Genomic DNA, 21,047 nt, shown 5'->3' with positions numbered 1-21,047 from the left:
GATAGAGTGCTAAGTGTTTTTTTGTTATATGCAAATGCAATTGTGTTTTGGCTCAAATTGCGTGTATATTTTATGTCTATATCAGTTTCGCTTTTTTTTTTAAATTGATTTTGTTTGAAAAATTACATGCTGGGGCTAGTTGTAACATTTTTCTGGGGCAAGTTGTACCATGTAAAAACCTACCTATACTGAAAAATTGTTTACCTAATATAATAAACAACCCTGGATATGAATACTTGTAATTGAATTTGTATTTATTTTGAAATTGGAAACACTTTTTGAACCACCACTTGAATTCATAAAGCTTATAAAACAATTTATGAATTCAAATAACTTTAATTTAAGACTACTGTTAAATTTTCTCTGGAAATCTTGGATTTGCTCCACTTTTTTTTTAAATTTGCACCAAAATTTCATGACTGAGGTTTGTTTTTATTGTTATTAATTAAAAATAAATAAATACAAACATAAATAAAGGTATTTTTCTCTTATTTTTAGTTCTTGGTACAACCTACCCCGGTATGTGTTACACTTTGCCCCGTATGTGGGGTAAGTTGAAACAACACGATTTTTTTTTGGAAGCTTTATTTTTCAACCTTACCGTTATGTTTTGCTGAATTTTTGTGATGGATCTTGCAGATAAAACATGGGTCTTTAATTTAAAAAAGGTCTGGTTGACCCATTTTCAAATTTGTAGGAGAACCATCGGTTTTAGAAAAAAGTGTTACATTTGGCCCCACTCTCCCCTATTCGAATTTCGATTGGGATTTAGTTTTTTTGAAAATGATTTTTTCGTATTCTCTTAGATAAGCCTAGTTTAGCTTAAGCTTACGGTTCAGTTTTCGGGGCTATACTTTAACCTCTATTGAATAAAAACTGCCCCACCTCACTGTTTTATTGGGAAAAACCTTTCCACCACTATGTTTCCGTTATAAAAGGCATTCACTACTTTACCAACAGGCACAAATCATCCATACACACGGGAAGGAAGATGAGAGAAAATGTGTGTGTTCTTCACGTTTCATACAACATTTTATATGTTTGTGTCCTTTAGCATACTCATTCGTACAAAATAATTGTGAGGAACCCCAGGAGAGTGGGGGGAGGGATGAAAGGTCGATGTAGATTGGAGACGTATACAACACTCTGCTCGACCACAGGACGAAATGAAATTCATAATATTAAATCAATTTCAATTATTCCATTACTAATTGGATCGTTTTAATTAATTTGAAGATATTTACAGATAGGGGTACATTGTACATACATACAAACAAGTATTATACAATACTTGCAATATCGTATACTGACAATCAGTAAGTATATTAAGAGCAATTTTATATCCTTGTGAGTGACACTGAAAGATCAAGGTTGAATAGAGGGTAATTAAGATTAACATTAAGGGTAAAAAAGGGATGAGATTAAAAATAAAAAAAGGGATGAGTAAATAGAAATTGTGAAAAACGAATTTAATTAGAATAAGAACCGCTAACACTTTGGCAAAAGTTATTTGTTTTGATGTCCCTTTGGCACACAATTCCAAATGATTAACGACTCAAAACAGTGGAACTTAAAAGTAATCGTGCGTTTTATTTGATGTTCATTTAGGACTAAAAAGAATCGAACTTGAGATAACAATCAGATATGACCATTCAATGAAGTAGATTGCCAACAAATTGGGTCCCACAGTTCTGTCTGTCGGTATAAACCTCGATCTACTGCCTAAGCTAGTGAAACGATTTTCTTCAAAATTGGTAACACTGGTCGGCAACGGATATAGAGCAAGAACCAAACCCTACTTTTCGAGAGGAATTTTGTGTGCTGAGTCCGAATCTGAATTCAAAATTTCACTGGCACGTCACGTTTTTGAAATAATTAAATATTAATAGGTCAAAAACGCGTGTTTTTGGGTACATTTGACATCGAATTACATCACCGTTAATTTTTTAATTTACCGTTTAATTTTAATTTTTTTGTAAAACTAATTATGCAATCTCAAAACGCCATATCAACACGTCCTAAAGGTATTTATATTTTTTCAAAATTATTTTTTTTCTCAAAGATATTGAAAAAAGAAATTTATGATAGATATCTCAAAATCTTGATTATTTTTTTCAAAGTAATGAATGGTTTTTTGAATCAAATTCCATCTTGCGTCTTCTGATTTGGACTTATAAAGAACAACATATTACGGAAAATATATATTTTTGACTAAACATAAAAAAAAACTCAATTAAAAATTAGTTTTTGAAGCTTTATAGCGAAAATAGTGATGAGTATAGCTCAAAAACTAGACGTGATAGAAAAGATCTGTAAACAGTTTTGAATTCAGCACACTAAAGTCAATCAAAATCACCTTATAAAGTTCTTGCTCCCGACTTTTTTTAGTTTTTTGCCGACCAGTGTAATTAACAGTATTTGGCTTTTGGGTGATTCCCTAGAGGTGATTTTGAATATTTTTTTAGGACCAAAACTAACGGAAATAGAAAAGAATTTTTTTTTCAAAAACCGCTCCAACGGTTTTGATCAAAATTTGTGTTTATAAGATAAGATCCAACTTCTGAAATAAAAAAATATTTTTGAACCCATATTAACGATACCTGCCACAAAACCGTTTTTTTTTTGGTTTCTAAATATTTCGTACACGATTAACCCGATTTCAACGAAAATTTTTTTGCGTTTAAGTAATCAAAATATAAAAATTTTAGAAAATTGCCAAAAAACACATTTTTGGATTTAAAAAAAAATTTTATTTGTTTTTTGAAATATCAATTTTTTGAAATTGGGTTGATGAATTTGATCGAAATTTCGATTTTATGCGTTGAATAATATTTTCTTAAAAATGACATACCAACTTTTTTTTGAAAAATGTTAGAAAAATTGTATATATTTCTTAAGAGTCGGCTCTAACGATTTTCAAAATTTTTTTTTCTACAAATTCTTTTTCTTATAATCAAATGGCATACTTGGTTTTGTGTAAAAGATCATTTAAAATGGTGTTTAATTAATTATAAAGACAGATTTTATAATTTTTTGTTACACTTTTTATAATTTTTACACCATAAACTATAATAGGTATAATCGTAAATTTTATTTTTATTTTACAATGTTCTTTGGCTCAGTGAACAAACTATTTCGTACTTCAAATTTGGCATTTTGTCATATTTATTTCCAGAAGAAATATGTCTAGAATGGCTATCAATGTTAAGTTCCTATAAATACTTAGAATATTTTGACAATGTTAATTTTTTTTCCATTTCCCTTCTTTTAAAATTGGTCTATAGTAAATTAATAAACAAAAGTTCTGTTAATTTCTATTGATATCGATTCAAATTAAAACGTGCCACCAAGCATTTGAAGTTTTGCAATAATTATAAAAAAAAATATTTTTTTAACATTTTTTAAACAATGTTAACACAGGTAAAAACATAAAAACTCTTATAAGCTTAATTTACTTTTTTTTAAACTATTTTTAAGGTGATTTTTTGTATTTTTCTAAAATTTGAATGCATTAACTTCATTTCTAGATATTTTTTTATATTTACCTAAGCTGTTTTCTTTTAAATTTTTATTATTAAAAGTGAAAGTGGTATGTGTTTTAATGAGAGTTGAAAAGGAAAAATTAATCAAAAAAATTTAAATTTTGATCGACCTTTCTTTTTTTGTTTTGTTTTAATATTTTTTTTTTTTTTAATAAGCGTGTGTGGGATAAAATAATACTACCACATGAAAAATTTTGACTGAACAATATTTATAGTTTATAAATGGTGGACAAATGTTAACCACCATGTTTCTTTATTTTTAATTAGTGATTTTTCAAATTATAGTATTTCCCTTATGGGACACTGTGGTGTATGAGTAATATTTATTTTTTGAAAAATCTTAACTGTTAAGTAAGTATTTTCATAAAAATTCAAAAAGAAGGCATTTCGTTCAAGCTTGATGATGAAAACTGGGTAAATTTTTGACTTCTTGAAAGAATTCATGCACCCAGAGAAAAAACGCATAGTAATTTTTAATCCGTTCTACATTGAATCAATGGTGAAAAATATATTCATTAATTTTCTAAAAATCGTCCTATGCTTAAGTTACAGTTTGTCACATCAATTTTTATAAGTGAGATGGCACAGTGGTAAAGCACAAGCTTGACAACCTAGGTATAGCAGGTTCGATCCCTAGCGGATGCTTGTTTTACTTTTTTTTATTTTTTTTGTGTGAACAACTTAGATTTAAAGTGTGCTACTTTGATTCAATCATTTTCCACTTAAGGCTAAAAATGTAGTGATTTTCCATTGATTCAAAGTGGTTTCGATTGATTTTACGTTGTTTTTTGGCTCAGTGTGGCAACAAAATTGTAAATGTGGATGGAAGGACTGTATTTTATATATCAGCTTAAAATAAAAACCGAAAATGTATTTGGTAGCGATATGGATGGATAACTATACTAATATTAATGATAAATTGTGCCAAGATAAGGTTAGGTTAAAGTGGTTTGGGGAAAACCCAAACCACCTGATTGGTCCACTATGATACCACAAAAACTGGCGATTTTGGAACCCATTAGTCGAACCATTCGGGGCCTCTAAATGAATAAAGAGAATCTTTTTACGTCTATTTTTACTTGCTCACTAGTTTTTTCATAAAAATATGCTCCGAAATGGAATTTTCTTTCCTGAGTTTATCTTAGGTTAGATTTTTTAAGGAATGCTGTTTTAGCTTAACAAATGCTCTGGTACAAGCGCAGCTCATAATTTCAATATTAAGAGGTCATTCATTGAATTGAAAAATTTACCGTTTATTTAGTTGTTCCGAACCAAGTTTTATGATAAAGGGTCTTTTTTAGCACAACTCAATACTTTTAAAAAAATTAAAGAAATAAATAAATTTATGGAGTCTTTGAAGTTTCTAACACCACTGTATGTCTATTAACGTAAACGCACAATAGTTATTTCGTGCAAGAATAAATTTATTCAAGCGAAAATAATTAATTAACGGAGGTAAAGGTACAGTAAATGGTGAAGGGGGAATCAATCAAATATATTTTTATGTCTACGTAGGTAGGGTACCTTACCTATTTTCACACAGGCAGTTGTGAATGAACAGCTTTTCATTTCAAGTCATTAACATTGCCAACTGCTAAATCACACACAGACACAATATAGGTACACAAAAACGATAAGAAATATTTAATGATGTCATAAAAGGACTTGAGGCAATATACGTACTAAACCTACTTTTTTTTTGTTCTTAAACTCACAGATTTTTGTGTTGTAAGCAAAGAGAAAGGTTTACCTATTAAAGATGTTTCTACATATATTTCTGTTTGCAATCTGTCTAATTGTAGGAGCGACTTCATTGTCCTTAATCGAATTGACATAAGAGATCAGAGAGATAGGAAGAGCTGGATACTATTAATAGGGGATGAATTTTAATCTTTGATGGCACACTTTTACAATGGAAACAAAAAAACAATATAATGAAATTGAATAGGTATCAAAAGTGCAAAACTCATTTGCAGGATCGCAAGGATAAATTTTAGTCAATTTCCCTTAATGAAAGTGTGCTCGCTCTCTATCTCTCTCTCTTCTTTGCTCTGTAGGGATCATATCAAATCCTTACAACCATCCCTTAACTTTTTTTTCTTTTCTTTTTGCTAAAAAGCAACAAAATTAAATTAAAATCTCACACTGTTCTAACACCGCACCGACCGACCAACAAACTACACGATGAGATGGCGATGGGACGAGAACCAGAGAGTGATGAATTTTATTCCGTTGTTATATCCTTCGTCTTGCCGTTTCCGTTGTATACCTAACCTACCTATCTTTTGCAATTTAAAATCCTTAAAATGAATTTTTTGGGACTGGGTCTGGGGTGTGTTGGAAAATATATTAGAAAGAGCGTCTAAGAGAGAGAGAGAGAGAGGGAAGTGTGAGAATGGGTAGGGAAGGAGCGAAGGCGCACACAGCACAGCACAAAAGGAAAATGACCGGAATGCCTTTATTTAATTAAATTCCACCACAGATGTGCGAATAGAAAGGTACACACATTTATAAGCTTATCCCACCGCATTTTGCTTGCTATACGTACCTATAAATATAATCAACAGGATATAATATGATTATAGTGAATGTGTGTGTGTGTTTTACACACACACACACACACAAGAACTCGATCATATGTGGTTGCAAATATTTTCACCTTTATTATTGAGTTTGATGTTTGGGAATATTTGCAGGACGAGGTGGAAAAACGAAAGACAGGCTGAAGCTCAAGAAGAAGAAGAAGGAGCAAGGCGCCAAGGATAGATGAACGATATTCCCTGCAAAATCCGAAGATGTTATTAATGCTATATTCGAGGACGAGTTTTTCTTGTAGAGATAGCACGTGGATGAGAAGATAAAGACGAAGAAAAAGAAGAGATATGGAATATGTATTGAAATGCTAATAGAAAAAAGGATATTATCGGATTATTACCGCTAGTTATGTTGCATAGTAATTTGATTGCTTGCTTCGGTCGTCCTCTCGTCATCATCGTCCTTTTCTTTCTTTTTATTCCTTATTCTTTTTTGTTATCATCATCATCATTATCATCGTTGCTAATAATTCTCGAGAATCAAGAAGAAGACGACGAAGAAGATGAAGGGATTATCTAAGAAGAAAAAAAAAAGGAAAAAAATATATGTCTCTCTGTGTATCCTGTCTGGCGTGCTCATTAAATTAATTGGGAAGCAAATCAAAAATATTATACGTTTGCTTGCTGCTGCTCGCTCCTTGCTTGGGAAATCCTCACAAATTAGGAAACAGAAAATAATGTTTAACAAGGACGATGTAGTGAAGGCGACGTATACTTTTTTTTATCTTCTTTCTCTTTTTTTTTCTTACGTTTTTGCCTTTTCTGACGTAAGAGATTGTTGGTAGCGGAATACCTACGCAATCTGTTTTTTTTTTTTTTTTTTTTTTTTTGCATACGAGCACTTAGAAGTTTCCGAGCATCAAAGATATAAAAATAATAAGCCAATGGCTATCATGTAATATGAGGTTGGCCTTTTGTCCTTTTTTTTTTGTTTGCTAGTGGAATTGCTCATTATCTAGTTCGTGGAAAATTAGTTCAAAATATCCATGAATGGAAAAAGGTAGATATGTTTAAAAGGAATATAACTGTAAAATGACACGTGCTTCTTCCATTTGTTTGCTGTCGACGAAGCAACGGACTCTCACAATTTAAATGAGGCAATTAAAATTTGTTTAAAAGTTAGTTTAGGTAAATAGATACCACCTACGTATCTTTTGGAACGTGCTAAAGCTCTAAACGATTTCAAATCATTCTAAACAAGCAAACAATTTCATTCAGAAAATTTCAATTTACCCAGCGCAATACGACTGCAAGGAAGATTATAAAAAAGCTTTAAGTGTCTGTGCCTACCTTATTTGAAATTTATGTACTCATTTACTTAAGTCAGAAGGCATTCAGGATGAACCAATTGGTCTGTTGCTAGATACCTACTTCGATTTAGTGTCATAAAGCTAGTATTTTCAAAATCCTCGCACCAATTTTGATCAATTCTTCGTCAGTTAAGTTGTAGGAACTTGCATGTCGGGGTTGGATTCGAAGGTTCATCATGTTGGCTGTAAAAACAGCAAAACTCTATAATCCGATATGTTCTGAGATTTGTTTTCCGGTAGTGGCCTGATTGTCCTGACAACTTTAAGACAGTACAAAGTGGTTGCTTTACCTCCTCCCTGTGTAGGGCTGCCAGACTTCTCGATTTCGGCGGGACAGTCCGTACATGCCTGTCCCGATATTTGTCCCGATTTACAAAATGTCCCGATTTTGTCTCGACAATCCGTTTTCGTTCTTAAACTTTGGGGAAGAAAATCAAAGTCACTGCTATATGAAAATAAATAAATAACATTTTACATTTCCTTCCTAGGAACACGTGTGAAAAGTAAAATGATTGGTCCATTATTTTTTTGACTTTCTGTGGTGTATTTAAATTTAAAAAATAAAAAGCTTTTCCATATCTTCAATTTATTCATTCTCAATTATTTTTAAAGTACACATTAAGTTTAAGTTTTGTTTAAAAAAATGGAATTTTTACCAATAAGGTTAATTCTTTTGCATAAAATGTAAGCAATAAGTCAAACGCATGGAAAAGTTTGTAATCACAAATGGTCTATTACTTTTTTATTTCTTTTTATTTTTATAAATTTTTGAACTCATGTATTTTTTTGCTGTCCCGATTTGTCCCGACTTTTAACACCTGTTGTCCCGACATTAATAGGGCAGTCCTATCCCTGTGGTCCCCGGCCAGTTATTTGTGTATCCCTTCATACATCAATAAGCTATGATTGCAAGTCCGAAGCTCAAAGCTTTCTCTAGGAAAGGTAACTTTACTAACACAATTCGCGGTATAAATTGATATTTCGCCTCGGAAAAGGATAGATCACAAGTTGCTCACTTTTGGCTAATGCACCCGCACAAAGATTAGTTTCTGGAATGTGTGGATGATTCTCGACGCCAGGTTCCTCCGCATACAGTGAGGGAACTTTTATGCGCTATAAGATGAGCCTCTTAGTGTCAAGTGAAGTGCTATGGTTGGGATTTGACTAGTAAAAGTCACCAACTCGCAACACTGTACTACTGTTATCCGGTAAATCACTTGAAGGCGGTCGAGAAGCATTTGTTGGACTGCTCCATACTAAAACTGGTAGCCTGATTTTGGGAACCACCAGATGAGCGAATCTTCAAGGCCAGATTTCAGACTAGATTATTTCGGGTCACCGATCACTGGTCATACAGTGTGATGTCCCGACAGAGCTGGCTACAGACAGTTCAGCACCAGAAGACATCATATTGGTAATAGAAGACTTGAATGCTTATGTTGACCAAGACAATGATGGTCTTATAAGAATATCATGGGAAAAAATTTTGTTGGCAGATAGAATGGAATGACAACGGTGGAAGATTTGATGCAGTATTTATTGTCTTGTGATTGGTGGCAATACGTTTGAGCACAAGACGTGTCACAAAATATGATTTAAAAGCAGTCTCCTTCGAAACGGACGAGGTGCTGACATGGGATTTTCCTGAGACCTCCATCAAGATGATAAGCATCTGAACCAAATCATTAATTTATTTCAACAGCCGTTAAAAAAAGTAGAAAGTTTCCCATATCTTTCATTGCAATATTAGAAGAATTGGAAGACTGAGAAACTAATGGCTTACATTTCTGGAAGAATCAGCGGGAAGAGCGCAAGAGAGCTGAAATGGGGTTAAGGCTTCCTAAGCATTCTTGTTTCTTTGGAGAGTTTCTAAAAAAAAGTCCACTCAACATCCACAGACAACAAAGCCCATTTTTGCCACCTCCGCACAGTGTGCAATTTTACATATGTAGTGGAACTTTAATCAAATTTCGAAGTCTTCGGAATAGAAATATTTTAATGTAGAATGAAAATTTAAATTCCATACAATGAAATGTTAACAAAAAAACAAAAATTAAAACTGCATGCGGTGTTCTGCAGGGTCATGAACATAAGATTAAAATAAGCAAAAATATATTTAAAGCCAGTTGACTTTTTCGAGTAAAACTAATGTTTGCTTTTGCGTATTTTGTTATTTATCAAAGTTAGCTGGACAAACATTTTCTTGTATTATATTGTGATATTCTGTTATGAGATAAACACAAGATAAAATGTGTTGTTAAGTCTTAAAATGGATGAAAGTTTCATTTTGTTTCAAGGCCTTAGGCCCTTTATTTCAATTATTTGTTTTGACTTCGTCAAGCGTTTTAAAAATGTATCCGCATGTATCCGTCATGAAATGGTGCTTAAGGCCTCGCTCAATATTCTATTTATCAGAATCAGTAAAGGGTTTTTGTGAATAGCTGCGGCACCCATATACAATATTTTTTTTTTGGTCAGATTCATAGGGCAAAAACGTATTTTCGATATTTTCAAAAATCGTAAATCACATTTTGTGAATCGCAAATTACTTTTTTACATTCTTCATAATAATATAAAGCGAAAAGATTAATTAAAATTTTTCGATATCTCGCTTCGTTTTCGAGATATAGATAGTTTTGAAAAACAGCTCTTAAAATCGTTTGCTCGATGTCGGCTTGCCACATATCGCACTTATAATTAGATTTATATATTTAAAAATCAATGAAGCACTTGTAGAAATAAATATTTAACATAATTAAACTGGTTTTCATTGCAAAAATTTAGTGTACTTGGAACCACGAATTTAGTTCCGCTATATTGGCAAAATTGCACATTGTGCTCCGTCTCAATGCAAGCAAATGGATCACTCCCTTTGTTCTTTAGATAGTGTCAATGTCATTGGAATATGCAAAAAGTTGAAAGGATTTTTGAACTTCTGAGTTGCATACAATGACTTCAAGTACGATGAGAAAAAGGTTGCATGATAGCGCATCGCCTTGTCGTTAACCTTTCTCCGTACAACGTCATCTGCATTCGAAAAAGGAAAACCCAAGATGGCTAGTCAATAACAGTTTCTCTTTTATGACAAATGTTGCTACGATGATTTCGAGCCATATAAACTAGAAAGTGCAATACGTGTTACTTTTGAAAAACATTTTTGACCATCATTTTTGCCACCCTTTTTTTTCATACCACCATGTTAAGCCTTGCTTATAATACCTAGACCTACTTTAGTCAGACAAGCTGTCAAAACCATTTAGATGTTAATGACAAAAATGTACGAAATACATAATCCGATTCCCAATTCCTAAACTAATATGGCCAATAGAGAATAAAGAATACAAATTAATTAAATAATCGTTTTTTTGGCAAATTTAGCTTCCTATAGTTACGAAACTAAAAAAAAAACAAAATCCTCTTCAATATCGTCGATGAGGAAGCGCAGGTATTATAAAATACCTCCATTATAACAGTAAAACGAAATATACCAAACAAGAAAACACTATTCCGCCCACAACACAATTAGTCGCATAATGCACCTTAACACTCTACAAACATACAATAATAAACAACGTGTATCGGGAACCCCTCCACCCAATTCGTCCAATAGGTAATAACTAAACTACACTTTGCGCGTCTGCAGCAACAACGGAGGTATTGTTAATTAAAATTTGGTAAAAAGCCCGTTTGCTTTGGATGTTTTCTATTGGCTTTGGCTCAATTCGTTTCGGCTCGTTAATTAACTTGGCAAGCTGCGGGCAATGTAGGTTGTATAAATATAGAGAGCTAGAGTATAGCGACTAGTTTGTATAACCATGAACAGGATGATGGTTCTTCTGCATTTACACACCGACCGACACAGCACCAGAGAGTGGACAAATGTTTTACATAAAGCCGGACGACAGATTCGCGGCACTTTTCTTCTGCTTCATGGTGCAATACGCATATTAAACGCATATACCAACTACCTATTGTCGATGTCCCTCAATGTCCCTTAGTTATGCCTCATCCATCCTCTTTCTCTCATCCTCAACCTTCATCTAAGCCAAGGCATTATAATTTAATTACAATGACGGAAGCGGAAAATGACGTAATTTACTTGCGTATACAAAAACAGCCGGCAGACGTACGTATTCATGACTACCTTTATTGTGTGTCTATGTTTATAACCTACACAAACAATTGTAATATTTGTTGTAAAGTAATTTTGTAAATGCGGCAGCTGTATAGATATTGCACACGCAAGACACAAAAGCGTACTAATTGCTTTGAATGCTGAGAATCCGTGTGAAAAATAGCCCCAGTTGTGCATTAAGCTGTAATTTCAAACAATAAAAACAACACAAACTGCACATAAACATAATTAGTTTGTCAATGTGCGCATAAGGAACAATTTTATTATAGCCGATCAACCAGATTCTTTCCAGTTCAACCAACTTCAATTAGAAATTAGAAGATGTCAGTATTAAATTTTACTATTTACTTACATTATTCACGTTAATTGGGGTTGTTTTTGTTATTATGTACATAAGTTCCTGAAATAAATTAATGAAATTTAGTTAGATAAAACAAATATAGTGAATAGTGAATAAAATATGAATAGTGTTTATAGATTTTATTAATTCAATTTATTCTGGTACAAAAATGTATAAATGTAATGCCAAATAATGGTCCAATAAAATCATACTACTCAAAAGAACACCCTTTTACAAAAAAAAAAAAAAATTAAGGACTCATTTAATTAAAATCTATGTTTTCAGGACAAATAGAGTCATAAGGTTGTCAGGGTGATTTGGATATGATGGAAGCTCAAGTTGGTAAACATTTTAAGACGAATTTGGTAAATGTAGGTATATTAAAAAAAACTATAAGAAACCTTCGTTTTTTTAATTTTTCAAAGGAAAAAAAAAACATTTTTAATCAAATTGAGCGATATTAAGATGCATTTTTAGAAAAAAAAAATATTTTCAAAAACCTTAGATCTTTTTTTTTTTAAAAGCTATATTTTTGTAAATAATTCTCTGAAAAAAAAGGTTTTAAAATAAAAGTCCGGAGATTTTGATTTTTCAAAAAAAAAAAAAAATCCAAAAAACAATGCTTTAAAAATTATATTAATAATTTATATTAAAATTATATAAATTAACTGTACAAAAACATTTAAGAAACTCTAAAAAATTAAAAAATAAATATAAAAAAAAAAAAATAAAGTTCAAAATTTTTATTTGAAATATTAATTTTTTGAAAACGGATACATAAATTTCACTGACACTCTTGCTTTTATGCGTCAAAATCATGGAGGTGGGAAATTTCGATGACCGAATTCTTAAAAAATCAACTTTGTTTTATGATACAAATTTCATGCTCAAATGTTCACTTTAGCCGACAAATTATGCGGTTCATGAACGGGCAGAGCACAAAAATGTATATTTTTCAATTTACCGCAAAACCCAAAAAATTAGTACTAGAAAAACGTTCCTCAAAATGGTGGTGATGGTGATCTCTTCAAAGATCACTCCCATACCATGATAGTAGGTCTTAAATAAATCAAATATAACTTTTTTTCTTGGGACAGAGGCCGATTTCTCCAAAAAAAAATGCTTTTATGCACCTCCGAAACACTTAGGCCATAAGTAATTTTTTCTTTTGTTTTTGTTGTAACTTTTTTGATAAAATTGTATATTACCATGCGCGTAGGAAGGGGGGGTCCTGGGTGGGCCTTAGACCGTGTGTGAATCGGGTTAAATACTAAGCCGAGAATATATGTTTGACACTTTTGAGGTGAAAGGATAATTTTTGCAGAATTTTTTGAGTATTTTTTTCAATAACTAATCAAAAACTGAAAATAAAGAAAGAAAATTGAAAAAGTAGTACAAAATTATGAGTGTATATTAGGAAAAATTTATATTTTTCAATATATTTCATTTTATTGATGATGAAAAAAATTGTTAGTTACCCATTAATGGCAACACAAAAATAAAATTCACATGACAACGCGTGTTGGAAGTTTGTAAATTGTTAATATTTATACTTTTTTTAAATCATTATTTCTTTCGATTTGCAGAAAAAAAATATTTATCTACGTTAAAAATGTATCCAAATTCACACAGCTAAATTGAGCCAACGATAATGTTTTATTCACCATACATTCAAATGTCAAAAATGTATCCTCTGCTAAATATTTAAAATATGGCTTTAGAGTCATATAGTCACCCGCATACAACAACTTTTAATTAAAAATTTTTATTTTTATATGTACCTACACTTCTGGCTTAAGTTTCAAGAGCACCTTAAACAAAAAAATAAAGCAAATAAAATTGAAAACTTGGTAAGGTCAGTTTTTAAAGCCAATCGCTGTCATAAATTGCGACTGAATTCAACTTTTGTGTCGCTCAAAATAAAAGTGATGTAACTCCATCCAATTGCATTTCGATATAACAAACTTTAAAAAAACGGAGTACCATATTACACTAAACAATATAAAAAGAAAAACCAGTAACTATCAAAAATATATTGCGTATTTGGAGTTGATTCCTTTTTATATTGAAAGATATTAACAAAATACGATACCATTGAACAAAAAACACACATTTTTCAAAAAAAAAAAATGAGTTACAGATTACATTACCGATCGAATATATTATTAAAAATACCGATCGAATATATTATTAAAAATAAACTTTTTGCTAATTTTAAGTTATTAAAAACAACAGAGCGTGGCGAATTATTTGCCAATTAAAGGAGCAAAGTAAATAAAATGCACAACTGTGTCACGTAGTTGCTGTAAACTAATACTTATGTTAGTTTACGGATTGTAAGGGCTTCCTTTATATAAATTTCAAAGAAATGACTTTTTGACCTTAATATATTTTTATTTTTTATGTAACAAAGTAAAACGAAATATTTTTGATATTTTATTGTAGTGGCCTCGATTTTGGATCATAATATAACCAACAAATTTAAATTTCAATTAGCTATACCCAAAAACAAGCGTTCCCAGAATGACGGTTAATTGATGTACGGTACTTAAAAATGAAACTAAAACTAGTTTCTAACATACTTTTTATATATTTATCGATAAAAAAAGGTGTGGAATGATAAATCTATATAAAATTAACCTTGAAAACTGCTTGCACCCTGCACCCTTTTGTCTGTTAGATGATTAAAATATTGATACATTAATAAATGTTGGTATTATGCATAATTTTTCTTGGGACAACTTTTATCAATGTATAAAAAATAACAAAACTTAATTTTTTTGTAAAAGATGTAATAGTTAATAAAGAGTATTGTGTATATGCAGTGTTAAGAAAAGAAATAGGTACTCAAAAATTATTAACTTTTATGTGATTTAAAGCCATTTGATTTTCAGTTTTTGAGTTATGGACATGTCCAGGAACGCAATAAAAAAGAAATGGAAACTTTTCTGGACATCTAATTATCCACCTCCATGATTTTGACCCTTATACGTCGATAGTTGATAAATATTTCCTTTTTAATGGCATGCCAAATTTTTTTTTTCTTTAATTTTATTTAAAAATTTTTATATACCTTATAGTCCGGTCAATTTAGACATTCGAGGTTACATTAATTCCCAGCAAGCTGAAAATCGGTAGGATTGTTAGAAACACCATCATCGATCTGACACCTTGCAAAAATTTTACTTGGGGTCAAAGGTCACTAAAAATGGTTTTTCACGATTTTCAGCAAAACGTTTAGTCTTATCAAAAAAATTTCAATGCAAGAATTGTACACCAGGTTATTATATATAAAAAGTGTCATGACAGTTTTTTTCCTATGACCCACGGTTTCTTAGGTATAACGATTCAAAAAGTTGAAGTTGAGTTGTAATCGCCATAATCAGGCCTATTCTGAAAAAGAAACTCCCAACTGAAAAGCTCTTGAAATTTCATTATTTTGTTTAGCTTGAATTTTGTTCTTCAATGGTTAAGAATATGGGGAAAGCAAAAAAATGGAATTTCACCATTTTTCCGATTCGGGCCCTTCTCCCGAAACCATTTCCCTGGTAATTTTTGTTTAGAATAGGTCCGAATATAATACAGGGTGTCCGATAGAGAATGGACAACCCTAAAACGGCTAATAGCTACACTTATGACTGTTCTAAAAACAAATAGAAACAATTTCTATCGCACCCAGTTCATTAAATATTGTTTTTTTTTTCGTTCAGTGTATTTAAAATTTTATCATTTTATGTTTTCGTTCACTACAACCACGAATGAATGAATTTTATTTATTTCTTTTTTTTTTATAATTTTCTACAATAATTGGATGAGTACATAAACACTTTAAAAATTTCATAGCTATTGCACATTTTCCTTAAAACAAAATTGAAATCTTTTTTTCGATGCAAAATGTAAAAAAAGTATTTTATGATAATTTTAAACACCTGTGGTATGAAATAAATCTATAGAAACCTAGGTGGACAACTTTCTTAAAAATATGCTCGTCTAAGGGGAATATTTTTAAGAAATTGGAAAAAGGTACAATTTAAAAATGTTTTTCGCAGAAACCCCTAGTTTTCGCTTTTGGAAACTGTAAAAACTGGCAGTCCATTAACTGCGCTATTTTCATTTAGTATTAATTGTCGTTTCTATTATTTTTTTTCATCACTGTATGTTATATAAATGCTTCAATTGTAGAAATTTCCCATGATCGCTAAAGTAAAGTCTAAAGATGCATAAGTCTTCAATGAAAACAAAGAAATTTCAGTAGACAAAAAATATTAGGCATACACCACAGTGATCCCTATTATAGTTAAAACTCATAAATTCATAATGTACTTTTTGGGTGAATCATTTGATATGAATATTAAGAATGAATTCTGTTGAGTGTTATTAAGTAATTTTTCTTAGAATTTCTATCGGATGATCAATCCTTCACTATCGTCATGGTTGAAGAAGAGAAAGAGTATTTTTTGTCTATCGCAAAATATACTTTGAAGTATAAAATCAAGTTAGTTGAATGCAGACATAATGTGTGCTCATTTAATAAACAAAATTTTGTAGTTATAGTAGTCTCTGTCTCTATGGTAAAAGAACCTCCTATTATGTTAATGGTGTTTGGTTGGACAACTTAACCCTCTGCGGTTCAAAATTTGATGAAATGAATTTCGCAATTATCATCAATTACCCATCAAATTAACCAAACCAGGCATCAGCAGCATCATCAGTTTTATCTATAGACATATCCAAGAGCTTCATCATATGCTGAACTCTTTACTTATTTTGCTTCGAACTCTTCTCCAATTTCTGTCTCTTTCTCTCTGAGTACAATCATCATCAGAGCATCCTTTAGGAAGGTATCGAATTGGGAGGATGTGGCAGCGTTTATATCTGGGTAAGCTTTCGTTGGGCTATCATTTGGGGTAGTAGGTTGGTAGAAAGACCAGTGGTGGAATCATTTTTGCCAGAATTCTGTATATATGTGTCGGAGTCATTAAATGGCGTGCTGGTGGTGCTGATGGCAGGAATCAGGATCACTGCGACCAAATCGAATGTAACACAACGGGTAACGATGAGTTGCGTCAGTTTCAATCTTTTCGGGCGGCAGATATTTTGAACATACCCATATCTATGTAGAAATACATACGGGAATATTTTTTGTTCGTATGTATACATATGTGGATAAGACCACTCGAACTAGGGACGGATATGAGAGAACGTATCCTCTTCCTGCTGTGGATTGGAATAATCAAATAGGGAAATTCTTCAATTTAATTCGTTACGTTTGTGGTGTTGCATGACATAAAACGAAATGAACCGCACCACCGAACCAACCTGCCATTTCCCATTTCCAGTATACCCACTACCCCATAGTGATGAAGCTCCGACCAAGCAAAACTGGTCCTGGCCGCTATATGCTGCCATTACTGCTGCTAGAAAGTCGATAAAGCACATTGCCTCCTCGTCCTCCTTCATGCCACAGCAGCCGCTTGATTTCAATAATTTTACCGCTTCGTCCTCGTCCGATGAATAGTGCTTAATTGAACGTGAAAGATTATAGAGACTGAACAAATGGATATGGGTTCGGTTTGCGAAGCCCCCCCCCCCCCCAACGGGTGTGGGGATGAGATTAAGTGGAGACCATATAGGATGATTTTCGAACAATTGATAAACTTTAATTGCTGTTTGTTGAAGCGCGGACGGACACCATTCTGTTGTCAGTTTGACGACGTGTTCTTGTGTGTGGCAATGTATGAGAGGGTGAGTGCAAGAGAAAGAGATGGCTGCCATATGCTAAACGATATATAATTGTAATGAGTTTTTTGTTGGCAAATTTACCAAACCTAGCGCTTAATAACTTTTTGGAGTTCCTTTTCTTTTTTTCAAAGGTGAAAACTTTTATCAGAACGAAAACACAAAAGTTATTTTCAGAAAATATTGATGTGGCTACAAAAATGATCAGTTAATAAAACAAAATGGCATCCTTAGGATATCCTTTAAAGATACATTTATGTATTTTTTGTGTATATTTTATATATACATTATTTTAGAGATATTTTAAGAGCCTAACTCATGCTCCGAAATACAGAAATTTTAAATGCAAAATATATTGGCAACTCCGTTGTCATGTACTTAAATAGGGTGTTAAGATGCACTTCTGAATAAATGAAAAAAGTTCATATTTCTTACCTTACGTTCTAATTGTAAGGCCACATCCACTGTGGATTTGTTCCTTAACCTTCATGATTCTCCATTCAGCTCAATCCTAAGCCAGCTGCCTAAAATTACGCACCATGTTAGATTAGGACCCCTTACACTGGCGTGCGTCACTTTAGACGTGCTTTTCTTCTACTAAACCATTCCTCTGATGGGATAAAGTCGAAAACTTTTCGGGCCGGAGCAATGTTGTCCATGTGTCTCTGGTGTTGGCATTAGAGTTCTGTATTATTCTTTCAAGGATGATGTTAAAGAAGTCACATGACAGTGCGTCGCCTAGTCTAAAACCTTTTTTGATATCATAGGCACCGCTTAGGTCTTTGCGACCCTGCACAGATGGAAGAACTTGACAGGGATCTCAAAACTAAACATGGCTCTTTACAGATCGTCTCTGTTGATACTGCCATACGCGGCCTTGAAAACGATCAATAGGTCATGGATATCGATTTGATGATCCTGTTTTTTTTTTCATGATCTTAGTAATGTGAATATGTGTCCGATGGTTGACTTCCTGTTCCTTGGTCTTCTTTCTTAAGTATCAGGCAGACAATGGTGATATTCGATTCTGTTGGCATGCTTTCCTATGACCCTATTCGGCAGATGAGTTGGTCATTTCCATTTTTCGTTTTTCGATCTCATTGGCAGCTCTGATCTTTCCCTGCAACACTCCTTTGAAAGCTTTCTGCTTAGCTGCATGTTCTTGCAAGCTTGATCATCAAACCAGGGGTTTCTTCTGGGTGAAACCCAGCACGTTGGAGGTTGTATTTCTGATGGCTTCCGAGAATGTTTGGAGTTCTATACTTGGTGCTGGTGGTGTACGACTTCTCGGGAAGTTATGCAAGCCGCGATCGGAAAATAGACAACGCAGTCTTTTTGCGTTTTTAGTTATTCGACTTCGAACTTCCTTACAGTATTTCTTGCTTGGCAATGATGTGGAATTTATATATCAGCATCCAAACATTGGCTACTACAAGATAGTGGCCGGAGTTAATGTTGGCTTCTCGGAACATTTGGACATCCGTAATACTGGATGCTGGATGAATGTCTGGTGTCTGGCATCGATCGCAATATGGGTTAATCTGGTTGTGGCTGATTGATCCGAAGATTTCCATGCCTCTTTGTGAATTTTAAGGTGTGGGAACCGCGTAAAGCTATCACCATACTTTGCCCAGTAGCAAAGTGATTATCCTGAATCGTTATCGGAAGTGGTGTTGAGCAGGGAGCAGGCAATAATTTCCCACAGTGATTTCAAAGGTTCCTGCCCACACAGAGAAAAAAATAAGGCAATGATAACTATGCTTCTGGTATATTTAACTTTATTTCTGGTATATTTAACTTTATTCTGATTAAATATACTAGAATCTAGAAGTAAAGTTATCCCGGGCGCTATGTTTTCTCCGTACTTCCTAGTTTGACAGTTTGACAGTTTTAATACAATAGCATTGTTCGAAGGTTTTTTTTTCGAGGAGGTTATATAAACTGTCTCTGGTCTCATGGTTTTCTGCTCTTAGATTTAAATTAAAAAAAAAAAAAAAAACAATTCATGTAAGTACTGTTTTTGAAAAATGCACATTTTCAAAATAAAATTTCCCACAAAGTTGTTGGAAAAAGAAAATGTGTGTGTAGTCTTCTTTGTTTTTCTGAAATTTCAAAATTATTTAAAAGAAAAACGAAAAGTCCTTGAGCAATCGTGAGTAATTAGCCCAGTATTATTAATTTTATCAACAATAACGTACGTTCTATAATTAGACCTTTCAAAAAGTCCTCAGTATGTTGTGCTTACTCATTGTGAAACCCGCACTGAAAGAATAACTATATGCACTTTATGAAATGAACCCACCCTATCTTTATTTTATCCTCATCCCCATAAATAATACAACAATAAAAAAAAACTCTTTGAACATTTTATTAATTAAAAGTGACCCAATCACATTTAATACAATGGAACACCACCCAACAGACAACACACACGGCACTCTACCAGCCTCACCCCGCACCACACCCTCACTCGGCGGCCGTGGCGGCGTCACCTCATCATCATCATCATCTCACCCCAGCCCACCCCTCTCAATTCAAGTCGTAAATAATTTCGCTTTATTATTAAAAAAGTATTTGAGTGCTCATTTTTCTCTGCACCATCCCATCGCAATTAAGGGTAAATAAGTACAACAACAACAACAAAAACAATATCTACACTCTTGTTTCCAAGCTATGAAACATACGTAACCTAAATATTGTATACGCAACTAAAAACCATCCCACTGACACACCCCCAAATACCTCTTGCACCCCTAGTGTAGATATGGATGATTGTGTGTGTCGTGTGTATAGGGGGATATTATATATATGTAACATATATTTATATGGAGGAACGTAATTCCTTTTGATTTAGCCATTTCATTAATACTCGTTCAAATTCCATATACAAAAGTTTTTTCTTTAGTTGGCCGGCCGCTGTTACTGTTATACTATGTCGTTGTACTTTTTTGTTGTTGTTGTTATTGTTTTTGTTGTTGGAAAAGACGATGATGGTAGGGTGTTATTGAGTATTACACATTTCGAAGTCGTAAATTATATTTTAATGAGATATCATTTGATTTATGTTGTGTAATATATGTGTGTGTGAATTTGGTACGAAAGGCGCAATGCCCCCCGTCAATCTATTTCGCTGCTGATGGTGGTGCTGCTGCTGCCACAGCACCCAAATGTGTTTATTTGTTTGGGGAGTACGTACTTTTGTAGTAGTGTGGCCAAATGCTTGACACAATTGTTGACCTTTTATTCCTGATAAGTGGGTGGTTTAACTTCCTAAAAGGTGACATATGAACAAATGTTCAATGTACCTTCCTATATCGGTATAAAGTTGGGAGGTACTTGAGGAGGCTGCGCATAACTTTTCATTTAAGGTCAAAGTCTCTAACTTTT

The 21,047-nt window shown here is 32.8% G+C and overlaps 1 protein-coding gene across 1 annotated transcript in view; it reads right to left on the bottom strand.

Moving 5' to 3' along the window:
• LOC129905565 (actin-binding LIM protein 1-like) overlaps nucleotides 1-21,047 on the bottom strand; it is a 264,917-nt gene that overhangs the window by 97,897 nt on the left and 145,973 nt on the right. The window contains exon 2 of the mRNA XM_055981063.1: nucleotides 11,934-11,981. The gene's annotated coding sequence lies outside the window, so the exon portion shown is untranslated. The remainder of the gene's footprint in view (nucleotides 1-11,933; nucleotides 11,982-21,047) is intronic.

Source organism: Episyrphus balteatus, chromosome 1 (assembly GCF_945859705.1).
Source record: "Episyrphus balteatus chromosome 1, idEpiBalt1.1, whole genome shotgun sequence".
NCBI classification, from domain to species: Eukaryota; Metazoa; Arthropoda; class Insecta; order Diptera; family Syrphidae; genus Episyrphus; species Episyrphus balteatus.
This window is presented reverse-complemented; position numbering and strand designations above follow the sequence as displayed.